This window comes from Haemaphysalis longicornis, unplaced genomic scaffold (assembly GCF_048455015.1).
Source record: "Haemaphysalis longicornis isolate Haplotype H1 unplaced genomic scaffold, Haemaphysalis longicornis Haplotype H1 scaffold_1, whole genome shotgun sequence".
Taxonomy (NCBI): domain Eukaryota; kingdom Metazoa; phylum Arthropoda; class Arachnida; order Ixodida; family Ixodidae; genus Haemaphysalis; species Haemaphysalis longicornis.
Window position 1 is genome coordinate 331,240,859 of NW_027526203.1, and position 16,351 is coordinate 331,257,209.

The following is a 16,351-nucleotide window of genomic DNA, read 5'->3' on the forward strand; positions in this document are numbered from 1 at the left end:
AACGGATATCGACCTCGGAAAATGGCGCTTTTCCTCCGACCGAGATAAATAGACGCCGTGCGCAGATGAAACAGGGCGACCCTTGAGGGTTTGCCTTTATCTGTGGTAGTCATTTCCTGCTCCTTTCTTGTCGTTTCCGCCGTAACCCGAGAAAAATAGCTTTGTGGTATTTTCCCTTAGATACGAATCAATTTCCCCTCCCCGCTCAGACAGCCGATACCAAAAAAAGGGGGGCGAACTCGTTTGTTTCCCAACTACAACATTGAACAAGCTAAAACAACAGAAGCTTGGCAGGATTACGTTTCCCTTTTATTTGTTGATGAAGATTACATGTTGGTTTCTGGAGTTTCGAGCAGCAATGTGTTTTTTCATTGCTCTCTTTTTCAGCGCCATAAAATTGATACTCAGCTAATTGATAACGGCCATCGTGCGTTTATTTTTGCATGTAACAGGTGGCGCCGTCGTTCCAAGATAAGCTTTCACGTCAAAATTGGGCGCCATTTTCCCATGGGCTAAAATGGTTTTTATTTATTTTCAGAATAAATAGGTAAGTACCGTCGTTGTTCCCGGTGTCAAACACAATAGACTACAAAATGCGACTTCCGTGTGAAGTTCGAGCGCGCACGGGGCAGCAGTTCGCTCAGGAAATTTTTTTAAAGTGTTTCATTTACTGATGTAACACCCTGCACATTATTTGTATCCGTTTGAAAAGGATTGGGCAGATTTAGGGTGCAGGTCAGCACATTTGGGATTGGTTAAACACACCGAATTAAAAGAGTGAAAAACTGGAAGCTTGGTAATTGTTCTTAATCTTTCTAGGAGAGTGCTGAAGCGAGTCACAAAGCAATGGACGGCCGTTGGGTGGCCTGGAACTTACGCGAGGAATTGGCTTCACCGCGGGGCTGTGAACCTACGGCTCGCGTCGGAAAACATTAACGAAGAAGAGGGGGTATTTTGCTGCATTAAGGACGCATTAATTTAATTTTGCAACACTTGAGATTTATCATGACTGGGCGTTATTAATTGTTGCCGATTTACCAATGCGTTGAGCGCGTTGTACTTATGTGAAATCGGGACGAGGTTCGAACTGATTACCAGACGCTGACAGAAAATAAACGCATCGGTCGTCTCCGTCGCCCAGTCCCTCGTAAGGCCACGGCACAGGTCTTTGGTCTTCATTGCACAGACACCGACGCAATCATTGCGTATGTAGATGCCAGCGCTAAAAATGGCATGGTACACACCGCACTGGTTTGTCCCCAGCTACCGGAGGTTGACCAAACCTGTTCATATGCCGCCAATCCACAGCCACCCGTGTATATTACTGAATTAGCTGCAATACATGGTGGACTGGTCTCATTACTACCTTTTGTCAGGGCGGGGCCGTACTCACGACTAATCATCCGGACTGACTGTACGCAAGCCATACATGACATTCATCGCGTGGCACAATCGACATCCTTCTCAGATGCCATCCATCGCTTGGCAAGAAGCACGGCGCTGCGGATACGCATCGAATGGGTACCCCGTTCATCTGTGCCTGGCAATACGGAGGCAGACTCAGCTAGCCGCCCGAGCACCGTCATGCGGCCGCTACTACCTTTCCCCGAAGACGCTCGCGGGCACCTGGAACAACAAAAGGAAAATCTTTGGCGCACAACATGAGCACTCATACCACCGTGTGGTTCAAACCTCCCTGGCGACTTAACTCACCGAGAGGAGGTAGCGCTGCGGAGATTACGCGTTGGGGTGGCCCTTACGCCGTCCGTGACTGCCTCCTGGCCATCGCAATACCGCGGCCCATACGGATCCACCTGTCCATTCTGCACCACTGCCATTGGGGACGTGAATGTGCAGCACCTGCTCTGGGCCTGCCCGGGATTGCATCAAGTTCGCCTGCGGCACCTTCGTGCAACCGGTATTCACCGTGGCCGCCCTCCTGACCTGCAACGCTGGGTGCATGGACCGTGTCACCGACAACTCCTGAACTTTATAGTACACGAAACTAACTTGTTCGTGTTTCTGTAAGCGCCTACGTCTATTATGCCGCAGAGCAAAATTTCGAATAAAAAACAGAAAAAAAAACGTGAGCGCTCTTTCCTCAACTTCTTTCCATGTTTTTATTTTTTTTTATAGGTGGTTGCTTGCATGGATGCTTCAGATAACCATCGGCGTTTTTCGTCAGAATTCTAGAGGAATTGATTAACTATGCTGGGCGAAACTTGTTACTCTCTGGGGGAAGCTAAATTTAGGCGTAACCTAACATCTGTTGCCATTGAAAAGAGAGACGAGAGAATACGGTTACGCAGCTTCCTGGATACATTCCATCCGAGCGGGCAACAGGCCAAACCTCCGCTTACTCAAAAGTACCGCCGCGGTACATGCACCGTTCTATTTCCAAGCCCATCTCTTCCCTCAGCGTGTGCCCCTGAAATATTCGGGATCCAGTTTCTCCCCTAAGCAACGCGTGCAGACGGCACAGTTTTCAGGCGTTTTTGGTGTGCTTACGCCGATCGTTAATGAGTGAGGGTTGCGAAAGTAGTTCAACTAGTATGCAGCCCGTAGACTAAGGTAAATAACGTCGAATAATTCAATCCCCCGGAGGCATGCCCCACGAGATATGAAGCCGAGCTTGCATGCGCTCAGTGGATAGGTCTCACTCGCTTAGTATACCAGCGGAAGTTCATCCGGGATGAGACGCATCTGGCTTCTGAAAAGCGCGCCCTGTATTTTTTTTTTTTTTCAAATAGTACAGAACAAAACACATTGGCGGTTAATTGGCGCCTTACTTTCGCAGAGGTGACACGTATGGCAGTAAATCTTGTGCTACTATACTCTATAGTAACATCGGCCTGAAGGGTAAAAAAAGAATTGGTCAGCTTGATCACCGGGAATCAGACAAGGCGTGGGTCTATAAATGATAACCCATGCCGGCAGTGTTCGCCTGCTTGGTGTGTTAGTAGGCCATGTCACCAGGACGCCATCCTCGCAGCTTCTGCTGGCTGCGCCATAGAAACGCCTTTATTGTTATTTTTTGAGGCGGATGCGGTAAAGGGGCTAGAGGGCTGGTGGTTTATAAGACGTAGACGCCGTCAGCGACGCGGCTCCTGCAAATAGTGGGTGAGCGCCTTTTTTTTTTGTCTACTTATATCGCCTCTTTTTTCCATCACTTCCTCCCACACAGGGGGGGGGGGGGGGGGCGGAGGATATTAATGTTTTCTCTACAACCAATCCGCGCATATTTTTTTTAAAAAAAGAGACCGCTATCCTAAGTTGTGAACTTGTGTTTTTTACTCAAGAGGGCCCAGGATTTTTTTTTTTTGCGCTAAATAAAGTGCATAGATTTTACCACCAGTGGTAGTAACTGGAAATGTTGTTTACCTGTAAAGACCCTGTTTCCGTAAACACTGCTGCAGATTGGGGGTTTTCTGCCGTACTAGGCGGTCACGTAGCGCTACCTGCGAGTGAGTCATCGAACTAGGCGGTCACGTAGCGCCACCTGCGAGTGAGTCATCGAACTAGGCGGTCACTTACCACGACACACAAGGGATGGACAGACCCACGGCTATAGGAGCTTCGCCCCCCAAAAAAGCTCCCATACAGTCCGTACAGATGGTCAATCAGCGAAGCTGTAACGTGCGACCGGTGTTTATCCGTTCTTTACTCTTTACGATCCATTGACGCCTGCTTTTGCGCCCCAGCTGCAGCATCGGCACGGCGTAGAGAAGCTCGTTCCGGCTCCTCCTCGTGGCGTCGCCGATCGTACGCTGTTTGCTCCTCGAGAGCACGTATGGCACGTGGCCCACCTATTTCGAAGTAACGTGCAGCCGGTGTTTGCCACTGTCACGGTGACGCTGCTCCGCCACCGCCCCTGCTCGCCGTTATCGCTTCGCTGTGCTTCAGGCAGTAGCTCGCTGCGCGCGCTACCTGCTGCGAGAGAGACCCTTTATCGCTCCCTCCCCTTTACTTCCAACTCCCCTACAACTTTGTTTTCTCGCGCATACGCATTGGGTTGCACCGGAGCATTTTTCCGCGTGCACAGGACCGCTGGATTTTCCTTCCGTTTAGCCACATAAAGCTTCCCTTTAAAAAAGCGCTCAGTGATCGATGCCGGATTCTAATCTCTTCGTGTGGTTTTCAGAGGTCTCAGTGAGCGAAGGCGAATAAGAGTTGTTGAAAGTTTCTCGGGCTGCGAGACATGTACAGCCGGTAAAAGGCTTGTCTATAACACAGCGTTCGTACTCTCAGCCCTATCCTGCCCCACCGGAGCGGGATTTGAATAAAACTACTGCGGAATTCTGAAGTCTTAGCCCTTCGCTTTTGCATCCGACATGTTTGGAACGAGTATGTTTCGACAGTTTTCGGATGTAGCTGGTTGAAGTTGAAATCGCTGTTATAGACAAGCGTTTTACCGGCTGTACTGTGCGGTTTACTGTTAAAGTGAAACTGCGAGCGCGTGTCCGCTGCTCTCCGCGAAGCGCCGGCGCCGAGAAGTGGCGAGAACCGGAGACAGCCGGCACATGCGCACTGACCGCATGGGCGGGAAAAGCTGCTCTGTCGTCTAATACAGCGCTTCGCGGTGCCGCTCAGTACCCTTCGAGGTACTTCGAGTGCGAAATTCATATCGCAAGCTGAGCGGCGCAGCGGAGCGCCGTAGCAGACGACAGAGCGGCTTTTCCCGCCCATGCGGTCAGTGCGTATGTGCATGGCCGGACTGGAGCAGCGGCGAGCGCGCACTTTCATACGGCCTGCGCACCCAAGAAGGAACCAATACAGCAGATTCTTTACAGTGGGGGCGCTTCGAACCAACCCTCCGCCCTTCCAACCCGCCTTTCTGTTAGTCGACGCATCGCCTCTGGCCGAGCAGCTGTGTGTTTTTGACAGTGCGCTTCGCTGCCGGCGGGCCGCTCAGCCCGACCGGAGCGTGAATAGCAGAATCACGTTTAGCTAAGCGATAACCCTATCTCCCTCGACGGGAAATCATTCGCGTCACTGGTCGTGCCCTGTGCGTGTGCAAACCAAGACATCATCCGAAAGGAAAAATAAAAAATAAGAAATGATATTTCAGTCGCGGAAAGTGCCGTGTTTATTTGCCTGTCTCACCATTTTCATATAATACAGTCGCTGATAAGATATGAAGGCCTCGCATATTTTTCTTCATGTGCCCCGAGTTAAAATGTTTCTTTCAATTTTTTGATTAGGCGCTTCCGAGTGATAATGTTACGCTGTTTGACTCAATTAGACCGAAAATTCAGAAGGGGGAGGAGTCGCCTATTTTAATGACGCACAGGTAAATTTACACGGACAGGTATCGCGTGTAGCCACGGCAGGGCTAGAGCAGTGCGCGCGCGCCACCGCTCTACCTACCCCGCGCGTGCTGTAGGTCAACCGGCGAGGGTTAGGGTGCCTGGATGTTCCTCCTCGCCCGCCCCTCCGTGAAGGGTGGAGACATTCTTTGCAGGGTCCCTCGCCGCCTCGACCGGTTTTCGGAGCCACCGACCGCCATTACCATCCCCGCTACTGCGGCGGAACCGCCGAATTGTGCAGCGGCCGACGTGCTGTCACTGTGTGGCCGCGATTAGCGGCTCAAAATGCCTGGTTGCTGCGTGCCTCTGTGCACAAACCACTGCAGGAATGGTTGGCGAATGTTTCTGTGGTGGTATCTTGTGCAATATTTTTAATTGATCAAGTGAAGGTGCTGAACCAGACACGTACTTTTGGGATTTCATTGCATCATTTTGAGTATTATAACGAGATGTGGCTGTGTGTAGCAAACTGGGAGACTTGCTGTTGTAATCAGTTCCCCTTTCATGACTTCTCGCTTTGTTTGGTTGTGTTTGTTTGTTTTTAACTTTTTACCAATAGACCCTATGCAAAATGCGCCGCGCCATCTCACGTCGACTCCGGTAACTAGGTCCGCCATTTTGGTACGGTCGTTTGAAACCGAAACCAATTACAAAACATAGAAGGCGGGCATTGACCGCTCTTGGTGATGGACTACAATGCCGGAGCATTGCTTCGTGCCGCAGAGCACGCAATGCGGAAATACCGGTTCAAATGGAAAAAAGGTACCTGGAGTTCCACTCTTTTGAACGAACTTTGTGACGCGAACTGTGACGGCGCGAGCAACCTTAGTGACACGCTGGGCGCGGTGCGCTTGGAGCGAATATTTGTCGTTGGTTCGCTAAGCGCGGGGTTCCGTAGTCGCTGTCCGTATGAAAAATAGAGCTGCGTTGGAGTTCTGTTGTCCAACCTTTGTATTCTAAATGAAGCCTGAGCGTGCGCCGCCTATTCAGGCGACTGACAGCGGCGCTCGACCGGGAAAACAGTACCACACGTTGCCAAAATTAGGCTGTTTCGTTACTCGTCCCTGTGGCTCTGCGCCCGCTTCATTTCATTGTTAAAAGGTACCGCTTAGCCCCTACACGAGCCTTTATCTTACCTAGGGCTGTAAACAAACTTTTCCTGCCGCACTACGCCGTCACGGCGCGGTTGAAAATTTCCTCTGTGGCGGGCACGCACGGTATGGGAGTATGTTGTTGGTTTCGTTACGTTGCATTTAGCCGCGTGTCATTGCAGAAGTGGCGAACACTGTTTTATGATGATCTAACGGTGGAAAATTCGAGCTTTTGCACTTGGTTCCCGATTTGCCGGGCTCAAAGGTTTGTTGTTACGTCAAGTTAACTTGGTGCCCATTGTCATTCCAGCAACGATGCATTTACTGTCGAATATTTTGCGACCAAAATACACACTCACTCCTCCAGTTTGTCACAGGCTGCATGCATGCCTCCGACGTAATGATAGTGGTCATTGATGTAGGTAGCTGTAAGTTTTATTCAAAAAGAAAAAAAGAAAACGGCCACAGTTGCATCAGGCCGCCGCGCATCAGCTTGAGTGCTTTTGCGTGTTTTGTATCCACAGTGAAAATCCCAGTAAATTAAACTACTTCGCTGATTTATAGCGCGTGCAGTATAGCAAACTGTGGATATAAATGGAACAAACAGAAGCATTCGCGCACCCCTGCATGTTGCGGTCTAGTAAACACGACGTTGCCCAGCCTCTGCGTGCTCGCGAGATGACCACGGCGAAATGTGGCATGAATGCTTGCTGGTAGCTCATAGGTGACCCTTCAGGTGCCATGCCAGTCCTTGTTTCTGTCACTGGGGGAAGGGGGGGGGGGGGAGGGAGGAGGAGGAGCGGGAGGCCAGCACAACTGGGGCAAAAAACTCATTCCCAAGGCTACCAAGTTTTCTCCCAAGCGCCTGCACGGCACTTTGTTGCTGCTCGCATTGCTCCTGTACTCGACGTGCATCGAACAGACGCATTGGCAAGGGAAGGGAGGGGCCATTTTATCGCGGGCTTCTCCAGTCAATGTTTTGGACACTCGCTGGCTTGATGCCCTGCTGTCTCGGATGTCCCCACTGTTGTGGCAGCTCAGTGCACGCAAGCTCCGGTGGCGCCTCTTAAAACCTTCGGCTTGCAAGAGGGCGAGTAGGTGCACAGCAGCCAGGATGTGACTCCATGCTCCACTGCAACCCGCTGGGTACTCGCACGATGCCTCCCCAATCGCCCCACTGTCCGTCTCAAAGGTGAGGCACACAACATAGGGCCGGCCACTTTTCTTCTGGGAGCGAAAGCAGCTGCTGAGCGCATGGGTGAGGCCCAACCTGCAAGAACAGAGAGAATATCAGTAAATAACACTCAGAGAAGAACAGGACTAGTCCGCTACAGTTTATGGTAAAGGGACAGAGCAGAAAGAAGTGGCCACAAGGAACAGACTCAAAATGACCAGATTTTGTGTCTTGCTTAACAGGGCAATAATCTACACCTTAAACAGCAATGATGTCAAAATTGTTTGTCAAGTTCGAGCGTGCAAGTATCTCTGCATGCTTTGTTAATGCATTTTTCAAGAGAAGGAAGTTTAACATTTAAAAACCCCAGCGTGGGTAATGATACCAGTACCCGCATAATCGTGTTCGTCATAACTTAAGCAAGCAATAATATGATTATCTGGAACTCACTTCCAGAATCTTTCGAGATAAACGGGTAAACATTCGGGCTATACCGATGACCCATCGAATTAAAAAAAATCTTCTAGTTCAGTGAGTTCGAGCTAACGAGGTTTCACTGCATTATCTATTAGTGCACACCAAAAACATGCGCTTTAGAAACAAACACAACCACCCCACCGCCAAAAAAGGAGAAGAAAGACACACAAACAGATTTTTGCGCAGAACATGCGCAATGAATAATGAAAACACACAAAAAAAAGAAAATTCAAGGCGTATGTGCGCTTTTGTAGTTGACTTCGCCGCAAAGCACGATTGCTTTGCGACAAACGCGCGGGCGGACGACCGTCACGGAAAACGGCCGCAACCTTTCCGTAAACATCTTCACCAAAAATCATCCCGTAAATTCCATGTACACCATTTGAAAATACCTACTAATCCACCCACTAGCGGTACGGTCTGGCGATTGTCGCTCTCCTCTTTCAGGGTTACTGCAACAGGGTCGCCGCTACGCATTTGCGTGGTAAACAACGGTGAACAAAGTGCTCTACAAATGCTCATACCGGTTAACTCGCGTCAAGTAAAAACAAAGAAGGATTTACTTACTGTGAGTCGCACGTGTTTGTCCGCACCGATGAAGGCGAGCAATGCGCCTCGGTGGCTAGGCGGCATGCCCTGCTCCGCTGCCGCTCGGATGGGTCTTTGGCGCGGCACACCAAATGGTATGAGTCTTCAGACACAGTCGGCAGCGCAGGCAAGTCCTTCGTCCACAATCCGCGGTCGAGAGCCGGAAAACACCGTCCAGTTTGAGCCATACCGCGTTACCGTCACCTACTCTTCCACAGTAAACAATACGAGACTTCCCGATCGGCGCCCGTACCAATATGGCCGACGGTCTCGTTTACATCAGTGTTGCTAGATCATCAAGCAATTTCGCATAGGGTCTATTGATGTCCAATTCTTTTACTTTTAATTATTAATCGACTGTGAATCGATTTTTCTTTTTTCTGATAGTTTTCTTACAAGTTCCCCTCCTCCATTTTTGGAGGTAGGTCCACTAGAGCTGTGCACGGGCCCGGGCCGGCCCGAAAGCCCGAGCTCGGCCCGACCCGCGGGCCGGGCTCGGGCCGGGTAGCACGCAATATTTCGGGCCCGGGCCGGACTCGGGCTTGAACCGAAAATTTTGTCGGGCCGGGCCGGTCCGATCCGGCCCGGGCAGTTCCTGAGACACGGCTATCCTGTGCAGCAAATTCTAAATTGTTGGCAAGAGAAAGTTTTTTTGTTGATATTTCAGGTAACGTGAAAACAAAAAAAAAGGAAGTGCTGATTCACTACCGCGCCGTTAAAAGACATGATAAAAAAACGATTGCACTTAGAAAGCCTTCACATCAATAAAAGAAACGTCTGGGTCCCACCAGCTTAGTTCGTGCTGCTGAGCACGAGGTCGCGGGTTCGATTCCCGGCCCCGGCGGCCGCTTTTCTGATAGAAGCGAAAAGCAGAAACGCCCGCGTGTACGAGATTTCGGCGCGCGTTAGATCCCCAGGTGGTCAAAATTAATCCGGAGCCCTCCACTACGGCGCGCCTCATCGCCTGCGTTGCGTCGGCGCGTTAAACCCTACAATCAATCAAATCATCAGCTTATTGGGAGAGAAGGGGCCAGGAAACGAGGACACTCCAGCCACCGACTACAACATGATTGTAGTTGCTCTCTCCTTTTCGAAAACAAACAGAACAAACGTGGCCTGGATTTTGCAGTGTGTGCAGAGTTTGAAGAACCAATTTTCTAAGCAGAGCCCATAATTATTTCGCGTAAGAATTTCTTTAGAGCCATGACTAAAGGCAAGAAAGAACTGAAGCGCAGATAAAATCATGCTGCCAACGTAACTAGAGGGAAAGACACAAAAATTAAACGGTGAAACCGGACGCATCGTCTGATCAAATTTCAGCAAGGAATGGAAGAACGCAAGGTGCAATATCTGTTGAAGAACTACAATAATAAAAAAAATCCCCTTACTCGGAATCATTTAAGGTATCCTCGGGTGTGCCTTGATTTCGAAGGCTGGCTACCGAAACACGGCTACCGAAAAAAAAAAAAAAAAGCTTCTAAGTGAGGATAAGTTGTACAAAGTTCGATCCAAGTTTAAAGGAAATTTAAATCTTAGACAGTCGTATTCGCTTTGTGCTTACGGTTTTTAGGTTAACAACAAACATCTTCAAGTTCATGTTAATATCCTGTCGGACTAGGGATGATATTTAACAACACTGGCGGGCTCGGGCCGGGCCCGGGCCGTGTCTCTATCGGGGCGGGTCGGGCCGGGCCTAGAAATTTCGGCCCATGCACAGCTCTAAGGTCCACCCCCTCACCCAAAATTAACTTCTGCATTCTGCGCCACTATTTACTGTACCTATTAAATGGCTTCGCCGATTAGGCATTTTTGTTCATTTACAAAGCGTTTACATTTGGTGCTTCTTGGCAGATTTTTCTTTTTTTTTTCTTTATGTGTTAACCGCGGTGCTTTAGATAAGCCTCTGCTATTTCGTTCATTCACTTTTAGCTTTCGTTTTCCCCTTGGAGAAATAACTACATACACTACTACAACAACTGAGTCCTCGCTTCGCCATTTGCGCATTATCTTGCATATACAAGGTATGCTTATTGCGGCTATGATTTTCGGCAAAGAAGGCTCATGATTAATATCAGTTAACTGCGAAATCAGACAGACCTAGTGGAAGAACAGGGCGATTCATGTAACATACCTCTCGCGCGAATTCTTTTCACAATACATTGCCGGTCGAACGCACTTATATAAGACGCAACTTTTTTCGCAGATGAGATTTAACACTAAAACTAACGATCAAGAAGCGAGCCTCATTGATGCTTTATTATGCGTGTTACATTTAAAAGTGTAGAGACATTGCGCTGACTTAAGTTTACAAACAAAAAAGTAGGAGACGCACGTATAGGCGGTGGGCACGGATGCGCCTCTGTGTGCCGTGTTTCTCCCGCTATTTCGTCTTGTCGACTTAGCTAGCGCAGTGTTTTCACTGTTAAGACGTACAAACAAGCCCACAAATAAGTTCTCCTTCCCTCTGGAAGCGGTTTGTGGCCACGGAATGCGTGTGCATATAAGAATCCGATAGGACATCCCCGTGCTTGCAGCGCGCTGCCCCAGCGGCGGGGTTAAACATGGCGGCTTCCGTAGCAGACGACGCAGTTGTCTCCACCCGTCACGGAGGGGCGGCGAGGAGGAACATTCAGGCACCCTAGCGAGGGTTGGTCCGCAGCGACACGAACTAGCGGCGGTCAAAGGTGGGAACTATACCCGAAGCGCAGGCCGTATGAAAGTGCGCGCCCGCCGCTCCTCCAGCCCGGCCGTGGTATGTGCCGGCTGTCTCCGGTTCTCGCCACTTCTCGGCGCCGGCGCTTCGCCGAGCTCAGTGGCCACGGGCTCGCCGTATACTTTTAAATGCAGAGCATTTCAGTAACTCACGATGTCACCCGCGTTGTCCCGTCGTAGTCCGCACCGTCGTTGTCCGCACCCCTCCCCCTACACTATATAAAAGAAAATACTATCCGGCGCCTGGTTTCGATCCCTCGACCCTGCGGGCGGAACGCAATGTACATGGTGCTCTACCCACTGCGCCACAAAGCCGACACAGAATGGGACGCTACGAACGCGCCTTATATCGTTGACTCATTCAAATTACTGCCGACGAGCGCTCTCTCGTCAGCAGTTGCCACAAGTGCAACAACATTAACGTAACGCAAACTACTTAACCTCGTGCGCCCCCGGAAATGCTCTGCATTTTATCGTGCCCCTCGAGAGGGGGATGTTTCAACTGTGGCCAAGTTGGTCATATGATGCGAATGTGCCCAAGTGGGCAATGAAACACCTTGGGCCGCCGGTGAATTCACCGGCGGCTGATCAACGCGCCCGAGAGGCAAACATCACCGGACCCGCCGCATTCAGAGTCGGAGTTCCGACCGGCGCGCCTGCGCCCTTTCTCGACATCGCCATTGCGGGGCGGAGTTTTAAGGCACTGCTGGACACAGGGGCAAGCACTTCACTGATAGGGGACGAGGTCGTTTCCAATCTCGAGTGCAAAGCAGCTCGGCTTCGCGCGCGGAAGTTGCTCCAGCTTGCGTGTGCTGATGTTACGTCAGGCGGTGACGTACGCCTCGTCGTGAGTTGGAGTCAGCGTGTACGGCGAATGCGTGTCGTCCACTTGCCCCTACTGACGGTCTCAGTCATTCTGGGGATATCGGCAACGCAGGCTATCGGGAGGGCCCATTTACGCCGCTAAAGCCGTTTGCCGAGGTTCCGCCCGCAGCGAGGTCGCTGTGTGAGCGCGTCGCCGAAACCTCCTGTGGAGAGCCGAAGACGACGAAGGCAGGACTAGGGGCAGGGGAAGAAGAGAAGGTTGAGGAACAGAATAAAAGGATGGTTCCCAAGTGAACAGCCTCGGATCATTACATTGGCGCAGCCGACAGGGTTCCAAAAACGGACACTATGTGGATTACTCTGCATGCCACGCGGAACTCATAAGGCCAGTTTTACTTCTCGTCATGCCAAGTCGACGACGAAGTGCCGTACGTCTTGCCCGAGTGCATCACAACACCACAACTGTGTGACTGGGTGGCAAAGAAGTCTGGCCAGACAACCGAGGACCTGACTACCCAGTCTTCTCTCAAGCTCAGGGTGAAGCTGTCCGAGTTCCAGGAATACTTCATGGAGCCAACCATGAGGGCGTCAGAGAACACGAACACGACACAGAATGTTAACGTTACCGCCATGGACCCAGGCCTTCTTCTGATTCTGCAAGAGCAACAACGGCAGGCAGAGAGGCAACAGCAGCTCATGGAGACCCTCATCGCTACGGTCCAAGTTCAACAAAGACAGCGCACAGAAATGGTGAAGCCGGATCGGTTTGACGGAGAGAGTTCAAGTCCTGAGGATTGGATTCGTTCCTATGAATACGCATCCGAGAAGAACTCCTGGCACGATGCTACCGACCGAGTGGAAAACCTGCGGCTGTTTTTGACGGGACTTGCAAAGAAGTGGTATGAGCTGCACTTCTCCACACACGCGTCAGACAGCTGGGACAGCTGGAAGGCAAGCTTTCTCGCAGCGTTCAAGGAAAACCCCGTGGAAAGGTGGGACCGTGCAATTTTCTATAAATACCGATCGGGCAAACCCTTGGAGGATTTTTACGAGAAAAGGCGCCTACTAAAAATGGCTGATTCTAATCTCCCGGAGTCTTCATCTGTGCCACTGATTATTCACGGGTTGCCTAAGGATCTTCAGAAGCAGGTGCAGCTTAAGTCCACAAAGACAATCGAGGAACTTTTGGAGTGCTTTCAAGGCTTGTGCATAGATGCTCCTCCGAGAATGCAGGGTACGCGACGTTTCAATTTCGAAACCGGGCAATCGTCACAGAGGTCTGGAACTTCCGAAGTGTCATCGGGTACACAAAGAAATTCGTACCGAGGACATGGTGTCATTAACCTTGCATCCCCCTGCAGTGACAATATAACCTCGGATGAGTCCTGTCAAGTCGAAGCACATAGTGACGATGAAGCAACCCAGAAAAAAAACTAATAAATGAGGGTGATCAGTCCCACCCGACGACAAAAATTGAGACTGTCTACTTCACCACATTAAATCTTCTTTTCATAACTTTGGGAGTTAACGGCACAGACGTCACAGCACTAGTTGATAGTGGCGCTTCCGTGTCCGTTATAAACAAGTCACTTGTGTCTGAAAAAGATATTCTTAACGGGAGACCAGTACAAATACAGGGCTTTGACGGAAGGAGACAACTTTACGATGAGTGGATAAAAGCCAAGGTGACGTACCAAGGTCAAAGGACCGAGATCGACGCCTTAGTTGTTAATGGGTGCGAATACCAATTTCTACTCTCAAGACCTGATATGAACAGACTTAAAATAAACCTATACTGGAATGATAATGTCTGCGTTGACATGGAGGCCTGCGGTTCCCTGAGCACAACAGACCGACTTGTTCGGTGTGAGGAGGACGTTCGCCTCAAGTTTCCAGAGCTCGTTTGCGTCGGTACTTACCCGCCAGCCACAACAAAATTCTCTGTTCCTTTCAAGCTTGCTGATGTAACACCCATTAGACGAAAGCCTTACAATATGTCCCGTGAAAGAAGACTTTGGCTAAAGAAAGAACTTCAGCACATGCTGGAAGCTGAAATATTACGCCCGCCAGTCTCCAAATTTGCTTCCCCCATTACATTAGAGTTAAAACAAGATGGCTCATTGCGTTTTTGCACAGATTACAGGATTCTAAACAGACAAACTGACCTTTTCCCATTTCAGATGCCACGAATAGACAACATCATTGAAGAGACGGGAGGCTGCCACGTCTTCTCTCGCATAGACTTGTGCAAGGGATTTTGGCAGATTCCTCTAGAAAAAGAGTACAAACAGTACACGGCTTTTGTCACACCCTTCGACGTGTACGAATACAACCGACTACCTTTCGCGTGGAAGAACAGCCCCGCCTGGTTTCAGAAGATGATGAATGGGGTGTTGAAACCATTTTGGGCCTATTTTGCAACGTTTATGTTGATTACATTATAGTGTACTCCAAGGATGATAGCTCACATGCGGAACATTTGACCACTGTCTTGACCGCCCTGAGTGCAGCCAAGCTGAAAGTCAATTTTAACCCTTTCGGCCCTGGCGTCGTCATTTGACGACACAACACATAATATCCTCTAGCGCCTTAACAACAAAACCAAAACTGCTAGTTTTCAGGCTGAGGGTTGTTCAAGGATGCCTCTTGCGATAGACACCAGCATTGTTGAGATTTCGCGAGGCTGGACGATATGAAAAAGACGAAGCTTCAGTGGACATAGGATATGACGACCGCGCGTGTAAGGAAACGAAAATTCCGGTTCGTCAAAATGTCTATAAATCTGTAAATACTTGGATTACCAGCTTTATATTTTTTCTGTAAGATCAGGGTATCATAGGCTTTCCGAAAAAATGAAAAAAAAAAACTTTTTTACAAAAAACAAATTTTTTACTTGCCTAATTACCTAATTAATTAACGTGCCTGTAAATTAATAAATACTTGCACTATTAGCGTTATTTTTCATTTCTGTGCTTCTGATGTTCAAAGCTACACGAAAAAATGCATAAAAACAATTAGCACTTGAAATAAAAAATCCAGGGCTGAAAGGGTTAAGAAAAGTGAGTTCTTTAAGCCGAAAATCACATTTCTCGGGCGCGTGCTGGATGGCTTCACTAAAAGCACGAAAGAGGAGTCCGTTGAACGGGTACGAAATATGAAGCGACCTGAAAACATACACGCACTGCGAGTTTTTCTCGGTCTGGCAGGACACTTCCGGAGCTTTATTCCGGGTTTCGCTGCTCGTGCCAAGCCACTAACAAGCCTGCTTCAGAAGGGTATGGCTTTCCAGTGGACAAAAGAGTGCGAAAAAGCGTACCACGACTTAGTGTCAGCCATTTCATCTGACCCCGTGCTCACGCTGCCAGACTTCTCACTTCCTTTTGAGCTCACCACGGACGCTTCTCACTATGGTGCAGGCGCCGTCCTATACCAACGAGGACATTCGGCTACAAACGATCGAAAACTACACGTGGTCGGATATTACTCGTATACTTTCAACAAGACTGAAGAGAACTACTGTACAACAGAGAAAGAGGCTCTTGCTGTCGTGCTAGCGGTGAGGTACTTTCGATCGTACCTCGAGGGCAAGAAGTTCAAGCTTTTTACTGACCACCAGGCCCTTACATATCTCCTGCATGACAGTCAACCTAAAGAACGAGTATCTCGTTGGATCAGCGAATTGCAGCAATTCGATTTCGATGTATTGCACCGATCCGGGCAGTTGCTTTCAGATGCTGATGCCCTTTCTCGTCTTCCTATTGACATAAGCTGCAAGACTGGCGAAGAACTAAAAGCACTGATGGCCCTGAGGCTGTGGGAAGGAACAGAAGAACTACAGTGTGTAGATGGACGGTTTCACGTTCCACCTACACTGGTCAGAAAAGTTCTGGAGTTCTACCACGACAGTCCAGAGTCAGGAGGTCACGACGGCTTCTGGCGAACCTATTACAAGATCAGAAAGAGGTTCACTTGGCCACACATGAAAAGAGATGTAAGCGCATACATCCGCTCGTGTCACTCATGCCAAATCAACAAGGCCAAATACAAACAGAAAATGGATGCAATGACTTTGCCAGCCCATTCAAAAATACCATTTGAGACAGTGCATCTAGATTTTGCGGAGCTCAAAAAGAAGGGTGAAGGGGTAAGAAGGACACAGTCTTTCTTATTGTGTATCG